An 18,573-nucleotide genomic window follows, 5' to 3' on the forward strand; every position below is an offset into this window, starting at 1 on the left:
GAGGCGTGAAAGGACTTAATAAATACTTCACATTTCTGTGTTGGAAAATGTCAAGGTTTGCTGAGAGATGAGGACAAGAGGAGGGGGAAATGACTTTTTCTCATTCAGGCAGCTTGACTCCATGCTTGTTAGCAGCAATAGGTTTATCCTTGGCAATCAACATGAGGACTGATATATACTGTATAATTTTAAGTCCCAAATCTCTCTCTCTCTCTCTCTCTCGCAAAAACACGCACACACACACACACACGCATGCGCGCGCACACACACACGCTTGCGCGCGCACACACACGCATGCGCGCGCACACACACACACACCACCACCACCACACACACACCACCACCACCACCACCACCACTACACACACACACACACACACACACACACACACACACAAAGTTGAGCTTGGGCCCAGAGTATGATTGACGCTGGAAAACGCGTCCACCATGTCACCTCCTGATGACTATTCTTCACACAATTGCAGAAAGCAATTCTGGTGACATGAAGGTGTCAAAGCAGACATGCCCTGATTAAAGATGCACCATGTGGCACCTGGGGATGGAGTTAGCGAGGCAAGGAGAATGTGAGCATAAAGAGAGGTATTCTGGCGTGAACAGCATTTAAATCCTTAAAGCGAAGATTCTGAGCTTCTCACCTGCCTAGCTGGTTACAAGTAGTATTCCTCTTCCTCCTGACTTTCTACTGAAGTCTGCACTCTTCTTTTTAGCAGACGCAATGAGTGTGTTCAAGTTCTGCTACAAGTAGGGCTGGGCCGTATATAAATGTTTTAAGATATATAGATACATTTTGACAATGAGTTGCAATCATGTTACTTTTGTTCCGTAAAATCATGAACGTTTCTCCAAAAATGGCTGAGAAAATATCAAACACACAGTAGAAAACTGTTGTCAGGGAGCACCATTCAGAAGTCTATCACTGTTTAAAACATTGCCATGAGCTGGAATACAAAGACAGTGTTAAACTCCCTGCTTCTGTTGCAACGTTGACCCCAATAAGTCTGCCCAAAGCAGGTATCACTTAGGGAAAATCCCAACACGGAGGCGGGTGTTTGGTAAAGTTACAAATATTTTCACAGATTCTGAGTTTGTCGAACATTAACTCATAAGCGAAACATATATTGAGCATAAACAAAACCTGTAACCAGTCTGAGTGATGAAAAACAAGTTGCAAGTTAACTTTTTTATAAAAAAACAGTCATCCTTTGAGCTGGACAAACAACGTTGCTCTCAGTTGGCTTTGAGAGGAGCTTCAATAACATTGTTATGATTATCGCATATGCATCAAGCATTAAATCAAGCATTTTGTACTTTCAACAGAAAAGTATATCAAGATACATATTGTGCATCATAATATAGCCAGAAAATATTGAGATATTCTGTGTGTTGTGCAATTACCCCTAAAACGAGGCAGCCTCTGCACATCAAAAGCTGCCCAAAGGACATTTACTGCTGAAGCTGAAGTAGCACAGCATTATTTTCTCTCAAAGTAAAGATAGGAACCCTAGGCCATTTTTCACAAAGAGTCACAGTACCTGATTCATACAAATTCCAATCTTACGTATTCATTTCAAAGACAGGAATGATATTGGGCACCACATTGTGAGGGTCTAGTTTCCCTTCAAGAACAGGGAACATCAAATAAATAAATGAGATAAGGAATGAGAGAAGAAAAAATAAAATGTTATGGGCAACGGCAAATTAAAAAGTGAGAGAGGAAAAAAATGATCAATTTGAATATTCATTAAGTGCTGATTTTATACCTAGAACATCAGAAGTCTTGCATTCCAGCCGATAATTATTTCAAATTTCACCTACGAGAATGCAGCTCATGACACTATATGCTGAATGGTCCAACTCTTGATTACCCTCATCCTTTGTTTAGACAGTGAGAATAAAAGCAGGTCTGTTAGGCTTAATGAGTAATAATGGTAGGCTTGTTTTTATGCTCTAGGAGAGGATAAAAGGTCAGATCCCCCTTTGTAAAGCAGACCTTAGTCAGGGACACGGCACGCCTGATGACTCCAGTAGGGTTTCTGTAATTGGATTGTTGACTTGTGCAGCCAAATTGGGGTTATCCATGGTGTTGGGGCACTGATGATCTAAGTGTAAACAACCTCTTAGTGAGCTGGTTATGATGTGTTTATGAGTCCTGCTGCAAACTTGCTGTCTGTACGACTTGGATCAGATTCTGTGTTAACCTGTTGATGAGCTGTTGAATCAGTTACTTGTAGCTTGTCAGTGCGAGGATGAGTTGCTGACCTGGGCTTTGGTTCTAAATACCCTTTAACTACAGGAGAATTTATATATATATATATATATATATATATATATATATATATATATATATATATATATACACACACACACATATACATATAACTGGCCACAAGCTAGCATGACTTCATGAAAAACTGGGCAACATGACTATCTAAAACTCCCAAACGCATTTAATCCAAATACAGTACACAATACAATATAGCTTTCACTGTGAATTAGCTTGTTGTGGTTGCTTCTCATCTCTTTTCCATTTGTTATCTAACTGCAAATAGGCTGCAATGGATAGAACTGAGCTAAAGTTCCATTAAAGTAAACATTTCGCGACACATCATTACTCAACCAGTGCTCAGGAAGTAGATCATGTATTCAAGTTCATTTATATTGAGGCAAATAAAGTATAATTTGACAGTAAACATCCCCGTGGTAGCCCCCATAATGGTTTAAGTTGTCAAGAATGGTACCCATTTCAGTGGGGAAACGTAAGACTTGAGTGCAGTAATATCCAGATCAGGAAGTCATTACAGCATCCATTAGGCCTCTGAGGTTTCATAATTATTGTGTGAAGTCATGTGGAGAAACTTTCACTTTAGAGAAGTTGCTGGTGTGTGCTGATCAAACGCAAAAACACATGCTCGTGCTGGTCTAGGCTGTTCTGAAGGTACTCCTAGATGAAGGGGAACTACATGAGGGCAAATACATGTCCAGTGGCAACTCGGATGTCTGTTCTCTCACTCTAGTTTATTTGGCTTGGTCAGCCCAATCTCTATGGGCATATACAAGTGCGCGCACACACACACTGGCCTTGATCTTGTCAGGAGCCTTTAGAATCTCTGACTCCCTGGTACAGGCCACTCTGATGGACTGGAACAACATCTACAAACAAATCTGCACAGATATGAGTGGAGGTCCACATAAGTACACCGAGTTTAAAATATGCAAAAAAAAAAAAAAAAAAAAAGGACAAAAACACTAGGGCACATTCAAAAACTGTTACTCTCCCAACTGCCATCGGTAATAGCGACAAACAGGAGATAAACACAGGTTGTGCTTGCACCAGATGTGTATCTTCAGCCAGTTGTCAGATGCATTTTATCAACGTTCAGATTTTCATTTGACATATAAAGCGTAAATGCACATGCCAAAAAGAATTGCTGAATCCTGCCAAGACAAATCATAGAAGAAAAAAAAAATGGCATGGCTCCAGCTGTCAAGAAAAAGCCTGAAACTGCAAAAAATATAGAAACATGTTTATAGGCGCTGAAAGACTATAAACGATGATACAGGCAATCAGATGATTCCAGGCGTCCTCTTCAAAATACTGCCAGGTATATTTCAGACAGAACTGCGAGGGCTGTATCCTGGGCTCTGCAAGAAATACAATCACTTGCAACTATAGGGGAAAGCTGCCAGGTGAGTTCATATACCACAGAGTAAAGTCCTCCGCACCCTACAGTCTGCTCTGCTTTACATCTGATACACATTTAAAATCCTACTCTTGTGACACCACAAAAGCTAAAATACTTTCATCACAGGGAGTCTGTGGTTCTTCGACATCTAAGTAAATCAATTTGGCAGTGTGGTGCTCTAAATGGCAATTGCTGCCTTTCACTTAAAAGGTGGAGTAAGCTATTTTACAGACGGATTATTGATATTTGAACTCACCAGCCAATTGAACACATTTCTTCCCTCAGAAGTTTAGCCCCTTAAACTCATGGAAACACATTGCCAAGGCAACAATGCTAACAACCGGGCAAGCTAGCTCTCGAGAAAAGGAGGCTGGTGTGTGAGGGTACGTTTAACTCAATCAGGGGAGGCAATTTTTAGCCTACTCACAGAACGTACAGCTGTGAGGAAATATTCACTGAATCGGACGTCTGTTCAACCGTATGAATGGGTTGCAATTCTATTGGGTTTTTGTTCCCATCTCAAAAAAACTGCATTTAGATGGCCTTTTAAGTTTTGCTGTTATGCCACTTTTCTCTTTCATTTTTAAGTTTCCAATTCAACATAAGGGCTCGTTCACATTAGTGCGTTCTCTCCTCTCATTTGGATGAAAGCAAAAAATGTTCCAAGATGTGGAAGCCATTTGGACTTATTCTTACAAACATTCTGGAGTGAATTTAGCATTAATTGGGAAAGAAAATGCCATTACAATACCTCTCAGCCTTGGGGGAAGTTTCTTTCACCTGTTGCCATTTGCTGTGTGTGTAGAGCTGCCTTAAGATGTGTGAGTATTTAAACACAATGCACAATATCGAGGTCAGCATAAGGGATTATGATTATGTCCATTAGATCAGAGGTTTTTAAAAGTGTGAAGCGGTCCTCTCCAAGGGGCCTTCAGACAGTTTCACCGGAGGCTCAGTGGATGGACGTGAAACAATATTAGTTATCAAAACACAGCCTGAATGTTGGACAATGTGATCTGATTAAAGATACCTATGGTCAAGAGATGCAAAGAGATGGGTGGGGTGAGTGCTGTATTACAGAGGGGAAACCCACCTCTGACTTTGATTACCCCTGCATTTGATCACACGATGTAATGCAAGCAATTCATATCACAAGAGTTAAATAAAGATAAAATAAATACAAATACTTCTCTTGTATGGCTCACACGCATCAAACCATTTTTAAAGATGAAAGAATGCACCAACGCTAGGCTGACATTCTTAAGGATTAAACACGGCAACTTTAGTCATTATAACCGCTAATAAAACCATTCACATAGAGAAGTAAAATAACCACATCAGGAAAGTAGATTACTATCCTGCAAAAGGATTGTTAATTAATCTCTGATTGACATCTTTTTCAACAGTTCAGTACAGAAGCATGAGAGAAACAATGGCAGACACACATCGCCGCTGTAAAATAAACAAAACTTGGGGGAATATTCAACTTCACAAACTAAAACTAGCTCAAATAAAATGAAAAGGGGACTGAAGACAAATTCAGTAAGGATGGTCTAAATCCTATGACAACTCTGACATTTGCCAGATTGAATTTCTAAGAAATTCATTCAACAATTATGAAAATATCACAGCCGTGTGTGAGCAAAAGATGAGTCCAGTGCAAAGTACCTATCCAACCATGTGTTCAGTCTCTGAAATGAAGAAATTCGGGCTTTCACAAGATCTTCAAATGAGACCACTTATTGAGAAAGATACACACACAAAATAATCTGCAGCAACTCCAGGTTGCACCTGTTTATCAGGACCTAGATAACTATATGGCAGCCTGTTTCACACTAGCAGGTGGCTGCATGTGTTTTTGAGGCTTATGACATTCAATACTACCCACAATCAGCAGCGTCCTCCAGGACTTCAAACACTCCCTCTGTTCTCCAAACCCTCCGGTCTGCACTCTCTCGGGGAACCGAGCACCTGGCCCAGAGTTTCATATTCCTCTCAGGTGTTCTTCCCAAGTATTGCACTGGGCTGATATGCACACGTATTAAGCACTGTCATGGTTATCTATTTTCCCCAATAGTTGCTTCTTCACTGTCAAAGTGGTTCATATGCATAGACAGAGGACATTCTCTGCCAACCAATTTCATCAGATGGAGTGGTTGGTCTCAGTACCCCCTAAGGTTTATAACATTTCTCTGTTTTGGTGCATTCTCATGACTCATCGTGTTACCTGCTGATCTTCAAAGTGTTGTACTTTTACTTCTACAATTGTTTTCTGTTCTCAAACAATTAACTAAATTGCTGTGCCTTCTTCTCCTCCTCACTCCCGTCTTTCCTCAGTACACTGTCAACCTCTGTTGTAGGTACTGTTCTTTTCATCAGAGATAGAAGCTCCCTGAGTGTATTCCCAGCGGCCGTAGCTTTGAAAGCAGCCGAGGAAGTCCACACTGACTGAGGAGAAGTGCATTGGGGAGGGTGGTGCATACATCACATGGACCCCCACAACTCTGTCACTTGAAAAGACAGTCTAGAGTCTGCTCTCCAAAAACACCTGTCATGATGCATTGAGGCAGGTCTAAAGGTAAGGCAGAGCACTTCAGTCTCTCTCTCTCTCTCAGTGCCTGGGCAATATGGACTAAAAATCTGATTTTTCACAAAAAATTAGATTTCTAATTTTTTCCCGTGGGTAAATCATTCCACCACAGTAAACTGTTTTTTTAGTGGGAATTTGTCGCTTATAGCAGTCTTGTTCCCTTCGCAAAGAGCGGCATTTCTCACTCGGCTGGATACCTCTGTTTTAGATGCTGACATAAGTTCATTGTGCTGCTGCCTTTTGTTGCATTTGTCTTCAGACAAACGTTGCAGCGTGCAGTCACTTGTTCAACGTCTGTCGCCGCAAACCCAAACCAGTTCCAAACCACTGACGATACTACTCCTTTCTAAGAAACAAACTTCTCGCTGTCGTTTGCCATGTTGCTGCTATGCGTGCACAGGAAACAAAGGGGAGGGGTGAGGGGGAAAGCTATGGAAGATCCTGGGGGAAAAAAGGTGCGCCATCGTCGGCAACAAAAAACTCAAATTAATCGATAAAATCGATAAATCGCCCAGGCCTAATACAAAGTAATACCCTCCAATTCAATACAGCTCTGCAATTAACTCTCAGGTAGACACACAGACACACACACAAGTGCAAGGATTCCACCAAGCATTTGAGCAACTCCTTTCAGCTGCACTGCGGCTTTGTTTGATTCCTCAAATGGTGTCAACAGCAAAATTCATGAGAACGCGTTATAGTTACAGTAGAACATCTTGTCTTGCGTCTTAGTGGCAATAAAGACAACAACAAACAAACCTGAGTTGCAGGTGATCTGGCCGATTTCCTATAAAAATCCTGTCATTTTCCACCTCCAAAGTGAAGCTCCCATCAACTGTGGTGCGAAGCGTCCTTCCTCTGACCGTTGACAAACATGTAGTTAAATTAACCTCTCTGACAAAACCAGGTTAACGTGTAAGTCAAAATAGAAAATGGAAGAGCTGTTGTAATGGATAACATTAGACTGTATACCAAATGAAGCAGCATGAAGTGATTGCACACACACACACACACACACACACACACACACACACACACACACACACACACACTAAATTGTGCTTATTGTTGATTAATCTCTCTCGCTCATCTTCATTCCAAACAAATATTTTGATCCTGCTGTGTGTTTGTGTTTGCTTTAAGGGGACAATCATAACATGACAATCATAATGCTCTTCACCGTTGAAGCAGGAGTCTGTTGGATACACTGGTTAAAATAGTTGTCTACATTCAACTTGTGTTAAACAGCTTGCTGTTGCTGTATTCTGAAATCAAACCACCATAAACAGGGGAATTTCTGTATGTTTTTGAAACCTTCACAAGAAAAATGAACAAAATCACTCTGGTTTAAGAATGGGATGAGATCATTTAAAAAAAATGCTTTGCTAGAAGCAGTGAAGGCAAGAGTTGTAATTCTAATGTACTTCATATTGCAAATGAAAAGTGATTGCATATTTAACTGTTAATGAAAAAGCTACTCAAAGAAAGTTGTGATTTATCAAGGAAGACAAAGAGAAGAACTTACAACATCCATTAAAAGCAGTTTTCAGCCAGACAGACTCCATGGGAGGGAGAGGTTAAGTGAGCTCACAGGCAAAAACAATCACTTGCATGGCTTCTTGCACTAAGAAAAGCACATCAAAATGCCTTATGCCTCTCTTGTAAACAATAGGGGGTCCTTATCTGAGACAAGTTTGGAAAATAATTAACATCCTCCACTTGGGTGTGAGTGCGGCTTCCTTAAATGCAGTCATGAGTTTTGGCCTCACGACTTCCAAAACTAAGAACATGAGAAGCTATGAAACTAATGCTTGCAATGTCAGGCCCATTTAAAGGATACAGAGGGGTCTGTATTATATTTCTGCCCTAGGGCTGTGCGAATCCTGCTGGGAGGATGATTGTACTTTTCCTTTTAATGTTATACTATTATTCCAAACTCCAAACCACAACCGCGTGTCAATCACTTGAAACATCTGGATTTGCTTCACAAGGTCAAGCTATTGAAGCAGAAACTTACTGGAAGTTGTGTTGATGTGTGTCGTGAAACACAGAAAAAGGGATTAGTAAACATTATGCATTAAACAATGGAAATAAGAGCCTGACAAACCTCCATAAAAATACCCAGACTTCTATTTGCTTGTATATTTTCATCAGAATTGAAAAAAGGAACACATAGCCAAAAATATCTGAGTAAATGAGCAAAATGTGTTTTTTGAAATAAATGAGACGAAATAAATAGCTCCCAAAAATGTATTTTCTACCCACGCAATTGAGTCCAAAAAATGTGTTAAGACCCCACAATTTTTTAGAGCAAAGAGGTCCTGTAGATGAAGGAGGCTTTGCTTTCAAAGCCCCTTACAAAAATAACCATATTTTTAATATGAGTATCTTTATTAGGTGTGTGCTTTAGGGTCCCTGTTCATTTCTTCAGGGGCAAACAAAAGGAAGCTAAGCACCAGTTCCACAGTCACACCCACCCATCTCACCAAGCCAATACACCTCTTATCTCTCCCCCTTCCTTCTCTTCCTACCATCCCTCCTCCTGGATTAAAAGCTCTTAATTTTCCCTAATTACACAAACTCATTTCTTTTTCTTCATGTCTCTGCATTTCTCCCCTGTTTTTTCTCCACGGGCTCATAAACACGTTTTGAAATTGGGTTTAATAAGCCTGCCTTGTGAGGGTTTAGGGCCTTTAATGGACACAGGGCTTGTTTGATAAGTCTCCACTTCATCACACAGTTTATTAATTAAAGTTTATATTACATTAGAAACAAAGTTAAAGCTATTTGCTCCCCATTAATGGTTTCATGTAGCTGCATATCTATGGCAAATTAATTGGAGTCTTGCCTCCCCTATTGCAATTTTCCATTGTTTGACAAAAGTGTGTTAGCTTACGGCAATGTGTTGCAAGCAGCAGCAATACTGCACGAGTAATCCAGCCCCAAAAATTATTATCAGGAACTTTACAACACTTGTAATTTAAAAGAATCTCATAACATTTGCCATTTTGAGTTTGAACCAAACGTAAGGGTTTCTGTACCAACTTGTCACAAGGACTGGCCCAAACTAGTGCATTCAAGCGTGATAATTGTTTTGCTGTTTTTGTTTTATCTCAGTTTGGAATGAGCCCTTCATGTCAGAGCAGGTCCTATTCCACCTTGCCCTGCATGTTGCATCGACAGTAGCCTAGACTTGGTGAATCATAGAGGCTTATATTTCTAGTGTGCTTAATGAAATATGTAAGAGCCCAACTTTTGACAAATGGATCATACTTGAATGACCCTGCAGGCTACCGTAGGTTCTCTAACTGGAGGGGTGCTGTTATCTTACACCCTATTCCTTTGAATCATGAATATTAATGCAGCACACCCAAACAGATAAATAATGAAATATTCAAGGGCAGGCATTGTTTCTGGGCTGCACTTGATGAGTGGGGGGTTGTACAGGTATAAACAATCAGAACAAAAACACATTCTGCCTAAAACTCACCTGGATCTTCAAAAAAAAAAAAAAAAAAAAAGCTTTACCATATGAAGAAGTTAGAACAAAGAGAAATAGAAAACGTGTGAAGGTTTTCTGAAGGCCTGCATGAGTGGACATTGCCCCACACCCAACCCCCACCCAAACACACTGAGCGTGTATTTGTACTTGGGAGGGTTATGATGTAGAAGGCAAAGCACAGGAGACAGCAGGAGAGCAAAAGCTGTGTGGCCTGTCAGACATAATGAGTAAGCAAAGATGCACACAGTAATTGTTGCTATCTCCAAGGACCTCCCTCTGTGTGTAGTTGTGAGGATATGGTTGTTAGGCAAGGGCGCGCGCGCACACACACACACACACACACACACACACACACACTACAAACTGAGCTCACACACATGCAGACGGCAATAAGTTAAACGTAGAGGGGGCATACTGGGGGCAGCCGCACACAGTGAGACTGAAGGGTACAAAGAGAGCTATAAACTCTTTGTGTTGCATGCTGATTGCAAGTGATATTTTAAGGCAAACTTTGAGTTACAGCAGCTGTGCTATATGTTTAAGAACATATTTGTGTGTATGTATTTGGTTGTGATCATACTGGTTAAGTAATAATAAAGAACAAAAATTATATATATGAGCGAAGCTCTAGATTAGCTCTATTAGGCTCTAGATTTCATGAAATGTTTTTTCAGTGGTTTTAAAGTCATTTGGACAGTCTTAATGAAAAATACTCTGGATAATAATTAAATTTCATACTATTTAACTTTTAAATTCACAAAGAAAAAACAAACTAAGTATGAACAAATATATAAAATATATAAAAAGAAGAGAAGATTTGAAGTTTTTTTGTTTTTTTTTTTAATACGATGAAGCAAAGTTGTGAGACTCAATTTCTACAGTCGGCTAGAACAGATCCAAACTTATAACGCTAATTTTGTCCAGAAGAATTTGCTTCCAAGTGATTTAGTTAAAACTAATCAAAGCTATAATAAAAACATGCAGTAAAGTAGTGGGAGTGGAAGTGGAGAGCACAGAATCTGCACAGTTTATGCGACAGGGGATTTAAATCTTAATGAGAAAAAAGGGAATTAACATGATTTAAATTCCGTTGAAGGTGAACACAGAACTCTTTGGATAAGAGGACAATAAGATTAGTCCATACAGACTGCCATCTAATGCCCTCTGACTCTGCCACGAACTATAAATACATATGTAGATGAGGTAAGTAGGGTTGGGCAGAGGTGGTCTGCTCCTTGTGACCTGAGCAGGAACAAGCCAGCAGTATGATGCATGTTTCCCCCCTTGATCAAAGGTAACGGCAATGGGGGAGGGAAGTAGTTTCACTGTTTGCCCCATGACATGACACCAGTGCAGGGCCAGGCATTGCTAAAATGTTCCACTATTGTGTTTCTGTCGTCCTTTGTGTGTTTGACAAATGAAGTGTATAGCAATATAGGGTGGGAAACCAGACGGGAGGGGGCGAACCCCACAATGGTAGCAGGTGCACTGGGGCATCTAATATTTGCACAGCAGCTTCTGAGGCAAACAAGAAGCTCCTCTTGAAGAAAAGGGGCAACTGCCTTCTCATAAATGGCTTTGTTACAGCCAATAAATCCAGGGCTGACTCCACCAGCCTATCAGGATCGCCCATTCCCTTCCCCACAAATCCCTTCAGTGCAGGACAATTGCCAAGATGCATCTTGGTAACATGTGACATTGGAGAGGTCAAGACAAATCCTCATGTGTGAATGTTGTGCACACATGTGGGTGTTTTTGTAAAATTTAACCTCCCACCTACAGCCTACCAGCCACACTTCAGCTTCATGCACACTTTTTTATTGTGTCGAACGTATTTTTTTGCAGGCCTGAGGTTACAGTGATTGTTTTAACATACAATAGAGAAGTAAACACACAGGTCATGGTCAGGTCAAGTCTACGTCTGAGAAATAAGATATTACTGGGCTCAAGTCTTAAAAACAATGTATAATTTTTTGTGTGGTCCAAGCCCTAAAACGAATGTGACATATAAAAGAAAGACACTAATCCCTAGTACGTATAAATCTTACCCCCAACAACCCCATGCATTTATGTTAGAGGCGTGCACTCGTGTGTGTGTGTGGATGTGTGGTGGTGGTGGTGGTGGTGATGGTGGGGGGGGGGGCAATCTAAAGTAGGCTGAGAAGTAAATGAGTGATTGTGTGTGGGCGCAGCCATTTATCTTGTGTTTTCATAGTTCCTTTTTGTGTTTAGGTATAAGAAATAAAAGCTTAATCCATTCAGAAAGAAATTCCGTGTCATAAACCCTGGTCATATAGCAGTATTCATAAGATGACAATGTAGATTCATCAGTGGACTGGACTGTTGTTGGGTCCACCACTGTCTATCCAGAGGAATCGAGCCACCACACTATTCTATGAACATCTCCTGTGAACTTATATAAAATATTACGGGCAACCGCACGAGAAAAGCCAAAATAGGTACAGATAACATTTCGACAGGGCAAAGAGTGTCAGCAGATTCGACTCAAATGTCAAGCCTAACTTTCTCACACAGAGACTGTTAAATCGCTGGAGAAAAAAAAAAAGCCAGAAATATCCCCAAATAGTTGAGGAAAAAAAAGTGTGAAGTCTGACAATAGGTTAACAATATGTCACGCATCAATGAATGAAATGAATGCAATATTACATCAAAGCTTTAGGTGCAAGAAAACCAGCTGGCTGGCAGGTTCCTGGAGAACTGAAGTTTATTACATCTCATGAGAATACAAAAGAAAACCAAATCCCAAAAAAAGGAAGACAAACACAGTGACAAGGATCAACACAAAACAAGAGGACAAAGATACTAATGGCACAACAAGAACCTGAGGGCAGACAGGAATAGATGGACAAGGGGGGAAACAAAGACTGATGGACAACTAAAACAAAACCAAACAACCTCATTTTGGTGACATGGGGCATTTAGGGCTATTTTAATTTAAATCATTCATCTAGATTTTAAAATCAGCCAAAACCTTTCCTAATTATTTTGGTATCATTCATCATTAGATGAAACAAGATAGTCAGATTTGTTACAGCAGGTTTAGGAGTGGGGTGTCATTTGGCACTGGTGAGACCTCTGTTAGCACTACCACCCCCTACCTATTGTCAACTGGGGTAAAATTAGGACAATATTAACTGTAATTCCAGACACCAGAAGCAGCTGTGGAGGAAATTAAGAAGATGATGATTTCACACTTCTTGAATGACAAACAACAAGTCTTTTTGAACATCTCCAGATGGCCTGTGAGAGTTGTTGACATATTCACAGTCAGCAGCTCAATTAGGGCTGACCTTTCCTCCTCTCTCTGGACCTGGGATGGGTTTGGATCCTTGTAGGACTAATCACACAATGAGGATCAGTGGGAGTGGAGGTCCCTCTGGCTTGGCATGAGGAGACAGACACTTGATATTGGCAGCTTCAGCTTCAAGGAAGTCACAGCTGAACATCGCATGGTGAATTTGAAAATCAACAACTACTGAGGCACACTGCCTAGACGCGGGCAGCCCTTCGGACAGGACTGGGCTAAAGGAAAGTCCATGTGAACAGGTATAGGGATTGGGCAGGTGAGGGGTGCCAGCTTGGTCCACACGTGAGCCCCGACCTGAAGGCCACAATCTGTTTCCTGCTGTGAGACACAGAGACCATAGGCCATTGTTTGACTTTCATCCTGCCCGCCAATGGCTCTCCCACTGCACTTATGAGTCAGAGCCATATTCACTTCTTCCTCGCTGCACACCTCCACCTCCTTGATGAAAAAGCAATCAATGAGCTGGACGAGCCGGAGGCCAGAGGGGGAGAAAAAAAAATCTGCCGTCAAGGGTTTTCCATGTGAGACTGCACAATTGGTAGGAATTTCCAGACTTAGTAAGCGACAACTACTACCACCTGTATTACAACCCTCTGAACAGAAGTGAGGGCAGTCAACCTAACAACATGACGTAGCTGCTGTCTCTGCACACAACAAGCTTCAGGTACAGTAAGTAGCCGGAGAAGATCGGCCCAACCAAGTGAGCACATGCCAAATTGAAGAACTTACATTCTTCAAATTTCACAAGAACTTAATAAAACCACAGCGAATGCCTAGAGGGATGAAGGTTGAGAGTAAATTCTTAACCAGCCTTTCTTATAGCCTCAAAGCGACAAAAGACAAATCTACAGTTGCAAATTAACCCCAGAATAATGAATGAGGAATGAAACCCTGAGGTCTTAATTGAATATTTGCTAGCCTCATTTTGTTGACAATGATGGATGTATGAAAAAAAAAAGACGGCCTCAGCAAACTCATTATTCATATTTCATCACTACATCTGACTTCAGCTGAGCAGATTTATTGATTGGTAAATGATGAGTTTTCATTGTGCAGTGAAAGTGAATGAAGTTTGACATGTTCTGGTGAGGTTTGATAAATTAGTGTTATGTGGACTTGGAAGAGATGAACACGAATGGGCCACAGAAGCATTTTAAAGGCAATAAAAGCTTGAGATCAAAGTACTGTGATCGCGATAGCAGACACACATCCCTGCATGTGTTTGCACTTCAGTGTTACAGTTGTGTGAACCTGCCTTGCTCTGACTTTGACGTGTAGTCCTCAATGAACATCCTCAATGTTCAAAACTGGAAACACTGTTCATTTATTTATAACCACACTGAACTGACCGCCAGCAGAACTAACGTGGGATCTTCTCTATTGGCGCTGACAAGGATAGTTTGATTGAAGGAAGCTTTAGAGCTGTTGAAAGATGAGAATCTGAGTTGTTTATGAGCACTACCATCAGCAGCTTATAAAGCAAAGTGCTTTAAATCTATAAATTGTGTTTATGGTGGTGACATTGAACATTTTTGTGTCAAATCTGCTTGGTGACAGTGGATTGACTTTGAAAATGAGAATGTCATTTCAAGTCCTTGTTCTGGATGCTATTTCTGTGGGCAAGCAACACTAAGCATGTTACTAGAGTAAGACAATTTTGATGGGGGGAGAAGTCACTCAAGGAAATAAGTCAGATCACAATGCCTGAAGCACTTTAAGGACATGTCGGATATGCACAATGCAGCACTGATCACAGCGCACACAGGGGCTGATCTCTTTAAAATGCTGCTCCGTGAGTGTGACTGCGCTGCTCTCGGCATTCTTATTCATGGGATTAAAACAGCATAAGGTGCTGCTTTAATTCCACAACTTTTATCCCAGCTGTAAGAACCGTGCCTCTTCAGAGTGGAAAACATACAATTTCACAAAGATGAGAAAAAAGAAGTTAATGCAACCACCTGGAGACAGATTTACCTCCAGCCTGCAAGGTGAATAAACTAGTTGGTGGAATGTAAAACTGGCAGTCGTCTTTAAAAATGTGCATGAAAATACACTGAGCATTACATTTGACACAGTAGAATTGCACTAGAAAATTCCAGGTAAATTTTGCTGGGCTTTCAGATTGCCATGAGTACCCAGTGTATGTTTGTATGTAGCACATGTACACCTGCATGATCAAAGTACTCAAGCATAATGATATAGCACGGCCAATCCTAAAGTACTGCGATTGAGCACTTTGGTTGCCAGAGAATTCAAGGTTCGTAAAGTACTCAGCGTAAACAAGTATTCAAGGGAGTCCCAGGTACTATTCCAGCTCTGTTTCTGCGTGTTCGGGGAGTGTGTTGAAAAAAAAAAGACATTTAAATCAGCCAAACATTTGCAATCATGCTGACAGTTCTATCAGGCTTATGTTTGGAGCTAATTACTCATGTTAGCAGGTTTACACACAATTTTGCTGGCAATGGTAGCATGCTAACTGGTAATGTATTCAAAAGTCACCCTCTAATTGGCACTATGTTAATGAGGACTGAAATGACTTATTGCACCACCCACGCCCATCCGCTACTTGTCAGAATTTGTATTTCTAAAACCAGCATCATGTGCATTAACCAAAATATGAGTAACTATCTGCTGAGGATCAGTGAGGACTAAAATATACCTGAGGATGCCGGAGATAACAAAGCCAAGATTGCTACTGCTGCCAGTGTTATTTCCCATCTTTACATCCTGTTTTACTCAGAAATATGAGACAATACAGCAGGTAGACTTTCTCAAAATGCTGTTTCATAAAAGCAATTGTATCGTGTCACCCACACAACCTAACTAATAAAAAAAGTACACCTCCTATGATAATCTAACTATATATAATTAATAACACTATCATATCTGGTTTGCTGGAAGCAAACACAAACAATAGTTGCACTATTTGCATTTTTTGTTGATACACAAAAGCCCAAACATGGATGTCCCCCTTTAGATCTTACAGTTCACCTTGAACACAGAGGACTCAAAGTGGCAGCGCAGATAAAAGACAACCTCATCAACACATCCAAGGGAAGTAATGACAAAAACCATGAATAAATATTTTCCCTGATGATTAAACTGGGAGGACATGGTAAATAGGCAGGGAAAGGTGGTGGTGAGTATTGGCTTTGTGTGTGGGAGGTTGGCTAGATAGAGGCAATAAGAATGCAGCTTCACACCCAACAAGTGAGCAACCAACCCCCCACCAGCACATGAAGTCAAAAATCCCTTGAGCTCAGAGGTGGTCAGAAGCTCCATTTGTGTGGCAGAAGGCTCAGTGAAGACAGACCCCCCTCGCCCCTAATATACATGAACACCAAATAAGAAGAGACTATGCGAAGAGCTAATCAATGCGGGAAAGCAACTCACAACTATATCTCTTACTCATTAAAGCACACAATATGCTAAAATGCATTTCAAGAATACCGATTAATCAACAACTCCCTTTCCATGTCAAAGGAAAATTGCAGGTTGAGGTGGTCCATTTGCATTTGCGTCATTCGTCTGTGCTGTATGTACACGGAAACTCACATGATGGCAGGCCTTCGGGTCCAATGGATCAAGCAGCCATTAGGAGGGTGTGCGGTAATTAATTTTGCATCTGTTTGCAAGCATATGAATGGAGGTACTCCCCAACGTAGCTGATGTAAACACATCTATACGGTAGATCTGAAGACAATCCCCACCTGCGTTTTCTCAGATATCACACCATGTTTTGGTGTCCGATATTTAAAGGCATAAAAAAAGTCTGTCAAAGGACAGTACCGGTACGTTTCTCGTCTCCTAATGATGTATTTCATGGGTTTATATTTAGGTTTGGCAGTCTAGATAGGCTTTCACATATGTTCCCTGAGTACACAGAAAACATGCGCAATTATACAGTATGTCTTGATAATTATGGATATACATTACATCAAACAATCAGTCGTACTTGCATGCAGAAAACAAAATGGTTGCATGTATGATTTTTACAACAGGCATACGAGAACAACAGCATGAGCCAATGTGTATAACCTCCAAGGTGAAGAATATTGTTGAGAAAAATTTAAATTTAAAATGCAAACTGACAATTCAATGTTTTGCAGCTAATGATCAACTTTATTTAATAACCATTAACCCATTTCTACGTTATTTGACCTTAAAATAGCCCCAAGTCCCTTTAGAAAACACTGTTTAAAAAAAGAGAGAATAAAAAGCAAAAGTTTATTCCAGAAAAAAAATCAACTTCAGTCTTTTCTCTGACTGCTGTTGACTACAAGTCTGTGAGCAAACACCACTGTACTCACTGCAACACTACGTCTGCTCATTTAATGGCTTCCACAGCAGATGGAGCTTGCAAGAGTTAGTGGGAGCAGACACCACTTTCATGTTCCTCAAAACAAGAAGTAAACATACTGTAGAGATAAACCACTATGTTTAGGAACAGGCAATAGGGGGAGTGAAATACATAGGCAGAACATTCAGAGCAGGGCTGAAGTCAGATGCAAATGTAGAAAAAGTCTACGGCTGGCTCTCAAAGTGCATACAACTGCAACAGCTATAATTACAATTTCACATCAGCTACTGTACGTTACAACTGGGTGCTGACAGCCAAAAACTTAGATGCAGCTGCCACGGCATTTGAAATATGAAATATCATTAAATCAAAAGGAATCTGTTTTTTTGTTGGGTTTTTTTGGTATCACAGGTGGATTAAAGATATCCTAAATTGAATGTACTTAAAGGGTCAGACATTTTATAATCAGAAAGGTCCAGGTTGTTTAACATTGGGAAAAAAAAAATGTGTTCTTTTCTTTCATTTCAGGGTGCCTTTTTAACATTAGCCTTTTTTTCATAAAAAAGTTAGCTCTACAAAGTGTTATTGTATTTTTTTTTCCTACGATACTTAATTTATTCAGATGTACAGCCAGTTCTAGTTTGGACCCTAATGTTGTAATTTTAACAGAATAAAAGCAATTTAATTGGCATAAAAAGAATTGCTCATCAGAAGTAGCATCGATGAAGTGGTGAAAGACACGTACACTTCCACCCACCACTGTCTGGCTCTGCATCTTAAAACCTTGCCATACTAATGGCACCACCACCAGCTAATCTGTCATGAACAATTTACTGAGTGTTATAGAAATAAGCCCTTTGAGGAAAAAATACATACAACAAAATCTCTATATATTAAATGGTAACATTATTATTATTAATATTATTAATGCAATTTTAGTCCAGTTTCATTGAGATAAACAACACGTATTTATTAAATTTTCAGGAAAAGCTTCTTCCTCGCCAACACTCATATAATCTATCAAACATACAGAGTATCATGGCCATGACCGTCTGGGCAAGCAGTGTCACCCAAGCAGATGGCCTCTGCTGGGGACCAGCAGGGAGTCGAGAAGAGAGGAGCATACTGTTACTGTCAGGCCAAGTCCCT

General features: G+C 40.4%; 1 protein-coding gene across 8 annotated transcripts in view; it reads right to left on the reverse strand.

The window, feature by feature from the left end:
* Positions 1 to 18,573, reverse strand: part of diaph2 (diaphanous-related formin 2) — a 363,855-nt gene that overhangs the window by 177,212 nt on the left and 168,070 nt on the right. The gene's annotated exons all lie outside the window — the stretch shown is intronic.

Source organism: Aulostomus chinensis, chromosome 13 (genome assembly GCF_037954235.1).
Source record: "Aulostomus chinensis isolate RoL2024-O1b breed Wild chromosome 13, RoL_Achi_v1.0, whole genome shotgun sequence".
NCBI lineage: Eukaryota > Metazoa > Chordata > Actinopteri > Syngnathiformes > Aulostomidae > Aulostomus > Aulostomus chinensis.